Below are 9,394 nucleotides of genomic sequence, written 5' to 3' on the forward strand. Positions count from 1 at the left end.
TGCTTAGGTTTTTTAATAATTTACAGTAATATCAAGTCCTGACACAGAACCTACCTGTGGTTAACTTTTCCAGCAAAAGATTTCACTGTAAGCCTCCTTTTATGTACTCTGTTTAACAAGGAAAAATGAAGGACTAAGATAAGGACATATAGTATATGCTAAGTGGAGAGTGGAAAAGTTGGCTTAAAGCTCAACATTCAGAAAACAAAGATCATGGCATTTGGTCGCATCACTTCATGGGAAATAGATGGGGAAACAGTGGAAACAGTGTCAGACTTTATTTTTCTGGGCTCCAAAATCACTGCAGATGGTGACTGCAGCCATGAAATTAAAAGATGCTTACTCCCTGAAAGGAAAGTTATGACCAACCTAGATAGCATATTCAAAAGCAGAGACATTATTTTGCTAACAAAGGTGCATCTAGTCAAGGCTATGATTTTTCCTGTGGTCATGTATGGATGTGAGAGTTGGACTGTGAAGAAGGCTGAGCACCGAAGAATTGATGCTTTTGAACTGTGGTGTTGGAGAAGACTCTTGAGAGTCCTTTGGACTGCAAGGAGATCCAACCAGTCCATTCTGAAGATCAGCCCTGGGATTTCTTTGGAAGGAATGATGCTAAAGCTGAAACTCCAGTACTTTGGCCACCTCATGCGAAGAGTTGACTCATTGGAAAAGACTGATGCTGGGAGGGATTGGGGGCAGGAGGAGAAGGGGACAACAGAGGATGAGATGGCTGGATGGCATCACTGACTCGATGGACATGAGTCTGAGTGATCTCTGGGAGTTGGTGATGGATAGGGAGGCCTGGCGTGCTGCGATTCATGGGGTTGCAAGGGGTCGGACACGACTGAGTGACTGAACTGAACTGAACTGATATACCATATGGGTCAAATTTGTTTAAAAATTTATAAAATTTATTTTTAAATTTATAAAATTAATAAAAATAGCTAAAATTTACTGGGTGCTTACTGTAGGCTAGGCTATCTGCTAAGCATTTGTGCATATATTATTTCATTTACTACTCAAGTCAACCACATGAAGTACGTGATATAATAGATAGTTTTCAGATGGCTGATGCACTGGGACGACTCAGAATGATGGTATGGGGAGGCAGGAGGGAGGAGGGTTCAGGATGGGGAACACGTGTATACCTGTGGCAGATTCATGTTGATATACAGCAAAACCAATACAATATTGTAAAGTTAAAAAAAAAAAAAAAGAATTCAAAAAAAAAATCAAGGCCAGGAGGAGTCCGCTACTTATCTACAGTTTCACAGCTAGTTCATTGCAGAGCAGAGATCTGAGACTATATCTCCTTTCTATAACAAACAGCAAATGAAAGGGGACTGAAAGTCTAAGCAAAATAATTTGATCAATAAAGGGTCTTTTGAAGTACTTTATAATAAGGATAGTCTAAGCAGAGTATGTTCTGACTCAAGTTCTCTTTCATGATCTAAACTTGGGATAAAGCAGCTCTGGAATCAGACTGGCTTGAGTACAAATTCTTTCTCTACCACTTTTTGGAAGTGTGATTTTGAGCAAAATTCTTTAACTTCTCTGAGCCTCAGACTGCCTTGCACAGTAAGGTGGATCAGTGAACTAAGGCATGTGAAGTTTACAGCACAATGCCTGCATCTGATAGGTGAGCAAGTCTCAGTTTTGTAGCACAGGGCAGGCTCAAATGGGAGGGATGAGGGAAGAGGTTATTCACTTATTTTCAGAAGGGTTTCCAAACATCTCCTTGGAGGTCTTGCACAGAACAGAAGAATGTTTGTAGCATTTGTGAAACTGAACAAGATACCTCTCTTTCATCTCAGTTTTCTCACCTGTAAAGTGGGAATTACAATGTCTTTTATGCAGGATCATTGGAAAAAAGACACAATTGGCCATAGAATGCTACGCAGTGTTAAAGATCATTATTAGAGTTAATCTTCACTCACCCCAGTCACTTCTTAATTTTTCCAAATGAAGCAACAAACTACCTATCCCATCTTCTTATTTTTCTTATTCCAAGCCATTACTAAGATTTCTTTCATTTTGTGGAAATTGATGCCAACAGTTATGATTCAGAATTGCTAACCCTAAAGAAGGTGAAGTATCAGAATTGAATAACAGAGAAAAAAAAGTGTGGCAAATACACAGAATGGTAATTTCTACAGGAAAAAATGGTAATTTCAAAATCATAAAACTCATTAAGAGATTAAGTCAGAATTTAAAACTTCTATGCATCAAAAAACACAATCAACAGAATGAAAAAGTGGCTTATGGAATAAGGGAAATGCAAGTCATGTCTGATAAAAAGATTAATATCTAGAATATATAAAGAACTCTTATGACAACTCAAAAAAACCTGACTGAAAAATAAGCAAAGAACTTAAATAGATATTTCTCCAAAGAAGATATACAAACGGCTACCAAGCTATGAAAAGGTGCTCAGCATCACTACTCATTACAGAAATGCAAACCAGACCACCAGGGCTGTGCTGTGTGTGTTTAGTCACTCAGTCGTGTCTGACAGTCACCCCATGGACTGTATTCCACCAGGCTCTGTCCATGGGGATTCTCCAGGCAAGAATACTGGACTGGGTTGCCACGCCATCCTCCAGGAGACCTTCTCAACGTAGCATCGAACCCAGGTCTCCAGCACTGCAGGCAGATTCTTCACCATCTGAGCTACTGGGAAGACCAAAACCACCATGAAATATCACTGTATACCCATTAGGTTGGGTACAATCAAAAAGATAGGAGTAACAAATGCTGGGAAAGATATAGAGAAACTGAAAATTTGGTGCACTGTTAGTAGGAATGTTAAATGGTGACCCACTGTGGAAAATAGTACAACAGTCTCTCAAACAAATTCTATTAAAAATAGAATTTCCATATATATGCGTTAGTATACTGTATTGGTGTTTTTCTTTCTGGCTTACTTCACTCTGTATAATAGGCTCCAGTTTCATCCACCTCATTAGAACCGATTCAAATGTATTCTTTTTAATGGCTGAGTAATACTCCATTGTGTATATGTACCATGGCTTTCTTATCCATTCATCTGCTGATGGACATCTAGGATGCTTCCATGTCCTGGCTATTATAAACAGTGCTGCGATGAACATTGGGGTACACGTGTCTCTTTCCCTTCTGGTTTCCTCGGTGTGTATGCCCAGCAGTGGGATTGCTGGATCATAAAGCAGGTCTATTTCCAGTTTTTTAAGGAATCTCCACACTGTTCTCCATAGTGGCTGTACTAGTTTGCATTCCCACCAACAGTGCACGAGGGTTCCCTTTTCTCCACACCCTCTCCAGCATTTATTACTTGTAGACTTTTGGATCGCAGCCATTCTGACTGGTGTGAAATGGTACCTCATAGTGGTTTTGATTTGCATTTCTCTGATAATGAGTGATGTTGAGCATCTTTTCATGTGTTTGTTAGCCATCTGTATGTCTTCTTTGGAGAATGGCATTGAAACATGTAAAATATCATGTATGAAACGAGTTGCCAGTCCAGGTTCGATGCACGATACTGGATGCTAGGGGCTGGTGCACTGGGACGACCCAGAGGGATGGAATGGGGAGGGAGGAGGGAGGGGGGTTCGGGATGGGGAACACATGTATACCTGTGGCGGATTCATTTTGATATTTGGCAAAACTAATACAGTTATGTAAAGTCTAAAAATAAAATAAAAAAAAAAAGTAAAACTTAAAATCCAAAAAAAAAAAAAAATAGAATTTCCATATGATTCTGCAATTTCACTTCTGGGTATATAAATAAAAGAATCAAAAGAAATGTACACCCTGCAATATTCAGAATAACTGAAAGGTAGAAGCAACCCAATTGTCCATTAACAGATGTATAGATAATCAAAATTTAGTGTAGATATATATAATGAAATATACATATATATATATATATATATATATATATATAATGGAATATTATTTAGTCTTAAAGGGAAAGGAATTCTGACCCATGCTTCAATGTGAATGAACCTTGAGGACATTATGCTAAGTAAAATAAGTAATCACAAAAAGATAAATACTCTATGATTCTACTCACACAGGGTATCCAGAGTAACCAAATTTGTAAAAACAGAAAGTAGAGTGTTCCAGCGGCTTAGAGGAAGAGAAAATGAGAGTGGTTGTTCAATGGGTATAGAGTTTAATTTTGCAAGATAAAAATGTTCTGGGGATTACTTGCACAAGAGTATGAATATACTTAATACTACTGAACTGTACACTTAAAATGGCTAAGGTAGTAAATTTTATGTTATGTGCATTTTATTACAATTGAAAAAACTTGTTTGGCAAAAAGCAATAGGAAGAAGTATAAAAGAGATAGAACAGAGGAGTGAGCAGGTGACAAGAGTACAGTAACATCAGGTGGGCATCAGAAATGCATTTGACAACTACTTCCATAAAAGTTGTGCTCCAATTAAATTGGCCTGTTTTTGAATGCTCTCATCTAAATGGATTGCTGGCAGGGTGAAAATACTACGTAATCAGGGATAAATGGGAAGTATGTCTGGTTGGAAGCAAAAGGTCCACTAGGCCATGTCAGAGGCTGGTGCTGGAACTGACCTCATTTAACAAACTCATTAATGACCTAGAAGAAAACAGAAATAGCTACTGCTAATGAAATTTGCAAAGATATGTTGGCGATACCCTGGACTTGGCCATCACAGCATAAGCATTGCTGGGATGGAGAGATTTTCCACTAGGTAGTTAATTAGATTAAACCAATGACTTCCTGGGATAAGAACACTTGCTCATTTCCAACTCTCATCTCCAGAGCAGAAAGCAAATTTTGAAATGTGATGCAGATCAGAAAACCATACTTGATAGAGGCCTATGAAAGAATAGTGCTTTCCCAGAGCACAATTCTGCCTTTGTCCTTTATCTCTAGGTAGAAGACAATGGAATCTATTCATTAAAAAGATATAAGAAAGGAGAAGGTACGAGAGGCAGAGGAGATACAGTGTTTCTTCCGTGGAGGAAAGTCTAGGCAAGAAGCCCATATGTGCGTGCATGCTCAGTCGCTTAGTCGCGTCTCCACTAAAACTTAGTGTACACACTCTGAAGTTTGGCACAAATTATGCCATCCTAATCCCTTGCTTAAAACCTGTCTGTGGTCTCCCAGGGCACTCAGGAGGAATCCAGCATCTTTGACAAGGCCCTGAGTGATCGGCCCTGCCTCCCTATCCAGCCTCATCTTGCACCACTGCCCTTCTCACCCATGTAACGGTCATCAGCTTCTCTGCCAGCCCAGCAGAAGTTCAGCACCACTATTTGCCTTGGTAGTTCCACCCCTTGCCACTCTGAGTCACTGTGCTTGGTTCAGGAGTGGACAGGGGACTCAAGCTGTGCCAATCTGATTCCATCCCATCACTTCCAGAGCAACAAACACTGAGGGGCAGCTCTCCTGATGCAGTTGGCTGGCTATGGGCTTCTCAGATGAAGACATTTTGGCATTTCAAGCAGGACTCTTCTTTGTTATGCAGAACCACCGTTAGCATTTAGTATTGGTGCTTCTGTACACAAACTTTCAGTTATACTCCCTGAATCTTTGTGATGATAACAACAATGAAATGACACACCTGAACACTAACAAGGGTTGAGAACTGCAAGACATAGAACTTTTTGCCACGAGATGGAAATCGAGGAATGAAACAATTTGCCTAAGGCATTCGAATCTTCAGTTAATGTGTCACTTCCTCAAAGAGACCTTTTCATATCTCCCCCGTCTGAAGTATATCTCTGTCATGACACCACTTATTGTATATAGTACAGAATATGTTTACAAATACGTCCTTAGTTGTGTGGTTTTTTTGTTTCATATCTGTTTTCTCCCACTAGACGGTAAGTTCCATGTTGTTGCTGTTCAGTTGCTAAGTCATGTCTGACTCTTTTTGACCCCATGTACTGCAGCACACCAGGCTCCCCGTCCTCTACTTATCTCCCAGGATTTGCTCAAATTCATGTCTATTGAATAAGTGATGCTATCTAACCATCTCATCTTCTGTCACCACCTTCTCCTTTTGTCTTCGATCTTTCCCAGCATCAGGGTCTTTTCCAATGAGTCAATTCTTCACATCAGGTGGTCAAAGTACTGGAGCTTAAAAAGGGGCTGTTTTGGTTTCCAATGACTGACATTCAATAAACATTTGTAGAGAAAAGAAGAGAGGGGAAAAGGAAGGTCCTTTGGAAACTAGTAACACTGTTCAGTGATTAACATCTCAGTCCAACCCACAAAAGCCTGGTTAATCTAAAAACCTAAATGTCATCTCTTACACTGCTTTTATGAGAGATGAGTTGACTGTAGGACACCAGGAGCCCACCTGCCTCTCCATAAAACCAGTTTTGAGAATTCCCCTGGCTCCCAAGGGAACAGGTCCCACTTCAGAAGACCAGGTCTTGGAAGACGAGGGACCATTAGGAGCCTGATAGCATTTCATTAACCCTTACTTCTCCCCTCCCTCACTCCACACTGACAGGAGGGGCCGCAGGAGGGAGAAAAGGCAGGCTCCAGAGAGGGAACGTTTGCACCACTTTGGAAATCAGACACCTCTCTCCTAGAATGCTCCTTTTTTGCAAACGTGTTGTTTTGTGGTCACCTGGCACTATGTCCCCCTCCCCAGCACACTCCTGTCCCTTAACAGAATCACCCTTTATTTTGTGGGTTAGCCTTTGGGGGTGGGAAATCTAGATGCCTAGCTCCCACTCCAGAAGCCAATAGGTCAGATCCTTCCTGCCGTGCTTGTTGTATAGTTGCACAGCTGATAGAGTTTCTCCAGGGCTTTAAATATTGAGAGAGCAATTTTTTAAAAAAGACTGGGGGACATTTCCTCAGGAATGTAACACTGATCATAGTGTTTCTACTGCTTGGTTAATCCTGACTTCTAGTTTCCTGGCCCTCAAGGGGTGCCTTGCCTCCTGCCCATTTACAGGCCTAGTTCTCTGTTTTCTCAATTCTTGGACTATCTCAATATCATTCCAATAAAATCTCCTTTGTTTAAATTATCAGAGTCAAAGACTCTGTGGGCAATGCAAGGGTCTAGATGAATTTCCTGAGTCCTGATCAAATTATTCATTGGAGTTTCATATTTGCATTCATGCATTCCAAGTATAGCTAATGAAAGTCCATTATGCCCCACGCACTGGGCCAAGTGTTACGTGTGCAAAAACAAATAGGATTCAGGCCCAGGCCTAAGGGGACACATTCTGCTGGAAAAGGCAGAGAATTAGATCAGAAATTAAAACTGAAGTGCTATAACCTGTTGCAAGAGTCCTTGGAAGATAATGATCCAAACTCCTTTGCTCTCTCAGGCACGCATTCAATTTCTCTACCTCTCCCACTTCTAATGGCTTCTGGGGTCTTTGGATAGCAGGCTCTAGTGAAGATGTGGGTAATGTGAGTCTCTGCTAACACGGAAATATCCATAAGAAGACACAGAATGCATGTGCAGTGAAATAGAGCTGCTGAAGAAGAATGTCGACACTTTTTAAATAAAAATAATGAGTACTTGGGGACTTCCCTGGTGGTCCATTAGTTAAGACTTCATTCTCCCAATTCAGGGGACATGTGCTCGATCCCTGGTTGGGGAAATAATATCCCATATGCTACAAAGCATGGCCTAAAAAGATAAATTAAAAATAAAATAAAAATAACAAGTACTTATGGAGACTCAAGTACAAAACACACAACAACAAGATAGCCTTACTGGAGTCTAAAAAAATCTCCACTAAGAAATTCAGGAAAGAAATCAAAATAGAGAGTGGTCGTTGTTGAGACCCAAATTAGTGGCCTGGAAGATCAAATTATAAGAAATATTTCAAAGCACAAAGGAAAAATGTGAAGAGATTGAAATCATGAAGGAAAATTTAAGAGCCATGGAGAATATATCCAGAAGACCCAATATGTGAATCATGGGTGTTCCAGAAGAAGCAAAGAAGAGTTATAACACATAAGACTCTTTGAGTTCTGTCAGGACTATAGAGTAAAGAGACACATGAAGAAACATCTTGGTAATATTCCAAATTTTGGGTAAAAAGAAAAGCATTCAAATAAAAACAATGTAAGCTCAGACTTGTAGAGACAATGGGGGAAGGAGACAGTGGGACAAATTGAGAGAATAGTATTGAAACATTGCCATATGTAAAATTAAATAGCCAGTGGAAATTTGCTGTATATGATGCAGGGAACTCAAGTTGTGTGCTCTGTGACAACCTAAAAGGGTGGGTTGGGGTGTGAGGTGGTAGGGAGGTTCAAGAGGAAGGGGACATACTTATACCTATGGCTGATCCATGCTAATATATGGCAGAAACTAACACAATATTGTAAAGCAATTATCCTTCAATTAAAAATATTTTAAAAAAAGAACACAAGCTCTGTAAGGGAAAAATACTCAGAATGGCAACAGATTTCTTTACTGCCACCATAGAAGTTGAAAAACAGTAAAATAGCAGCCACTGACACTGTGAGATTGCAACCAAGATTCAACTCCCAGCCAAGATTATTTACTTATTAGAGTGAATGGAAAATGTATAGGAACATGTCAGAAATTAGAGAGTGTATCAACACCTTAGGAAAAGAATCTAGGGAGGATATCCATATGCAAAACAACAAAGTGGGACTCCTACTTAACACTATACAAAAAACAACCCAAAGTGGAACATAGACCTAAATACAATAGCTAAAACTCCGAGAAGAAAACATAGGAGTAAATCTTCATGACTTTGGGTAAAGCAATGATTTCTAAGCTATGTCACTGAAATCACAAGCAACAGATGAAAATGTTAGAAATATTGGACTCATTGAAATTTAAAATGTTTGTGGTTAAAATGACACCATCAAGAAAATAAAAAGACAACCCATAAAAAGGGAGAGTGTCCACAATTCATGTATCTGATAAATGACATCTATCCAGAATACAAAAAGAACTCTTTTCAATTCATTATTTTAAAGGTAGACTTTATTTTGGGGACCTCCAAAATCACTGCAGATGGTGACTGCAGGCATGAAATTAAAAGATGCTTCCTCCTTGGAAGAAAAGCTATGACCAACCTAGACAGCATATTAAAAAGCAGAGACATCACTTTGCCAACAAAGGTCCATCTAGTCAAAGCTCTGTTTTTTCCAGTAATCAGGTATGGATGTGAGAGTTGGACCATAAAGAAAGCTGAGCACCAAAGAATTGATGTTTTTGAACTGTGGTGTTGGAGGAGACTCTTGAGAGTCCCTTGGACTGCAAGGAGATCAAACCAGTCCATCCTAAAGGAAATCAGTCCTGAATATTCACTGGAAGGACTGATGTTGAAGCTGAAACTCCAATTCTTTGGCCACCTTATGTGAAAAACTGACTCATTTGAAAAGACCCTAATGCTGGGAGGGATTGGGGGC

Source organism: Bubalus bubalis, chromosome 6, assembly GCF_019923935.1.
Source record: "Bubalus bubalis isolate 160015118507 breed Murrah chromosome 6, NDDB_SH_1, whole genome shotgun sequence".
NCBI lineage: Eukaryota > Metazoa > Chordata > Mammalia > Artiodactyla > Bovidae > Bubalus > Bubalus bubalis.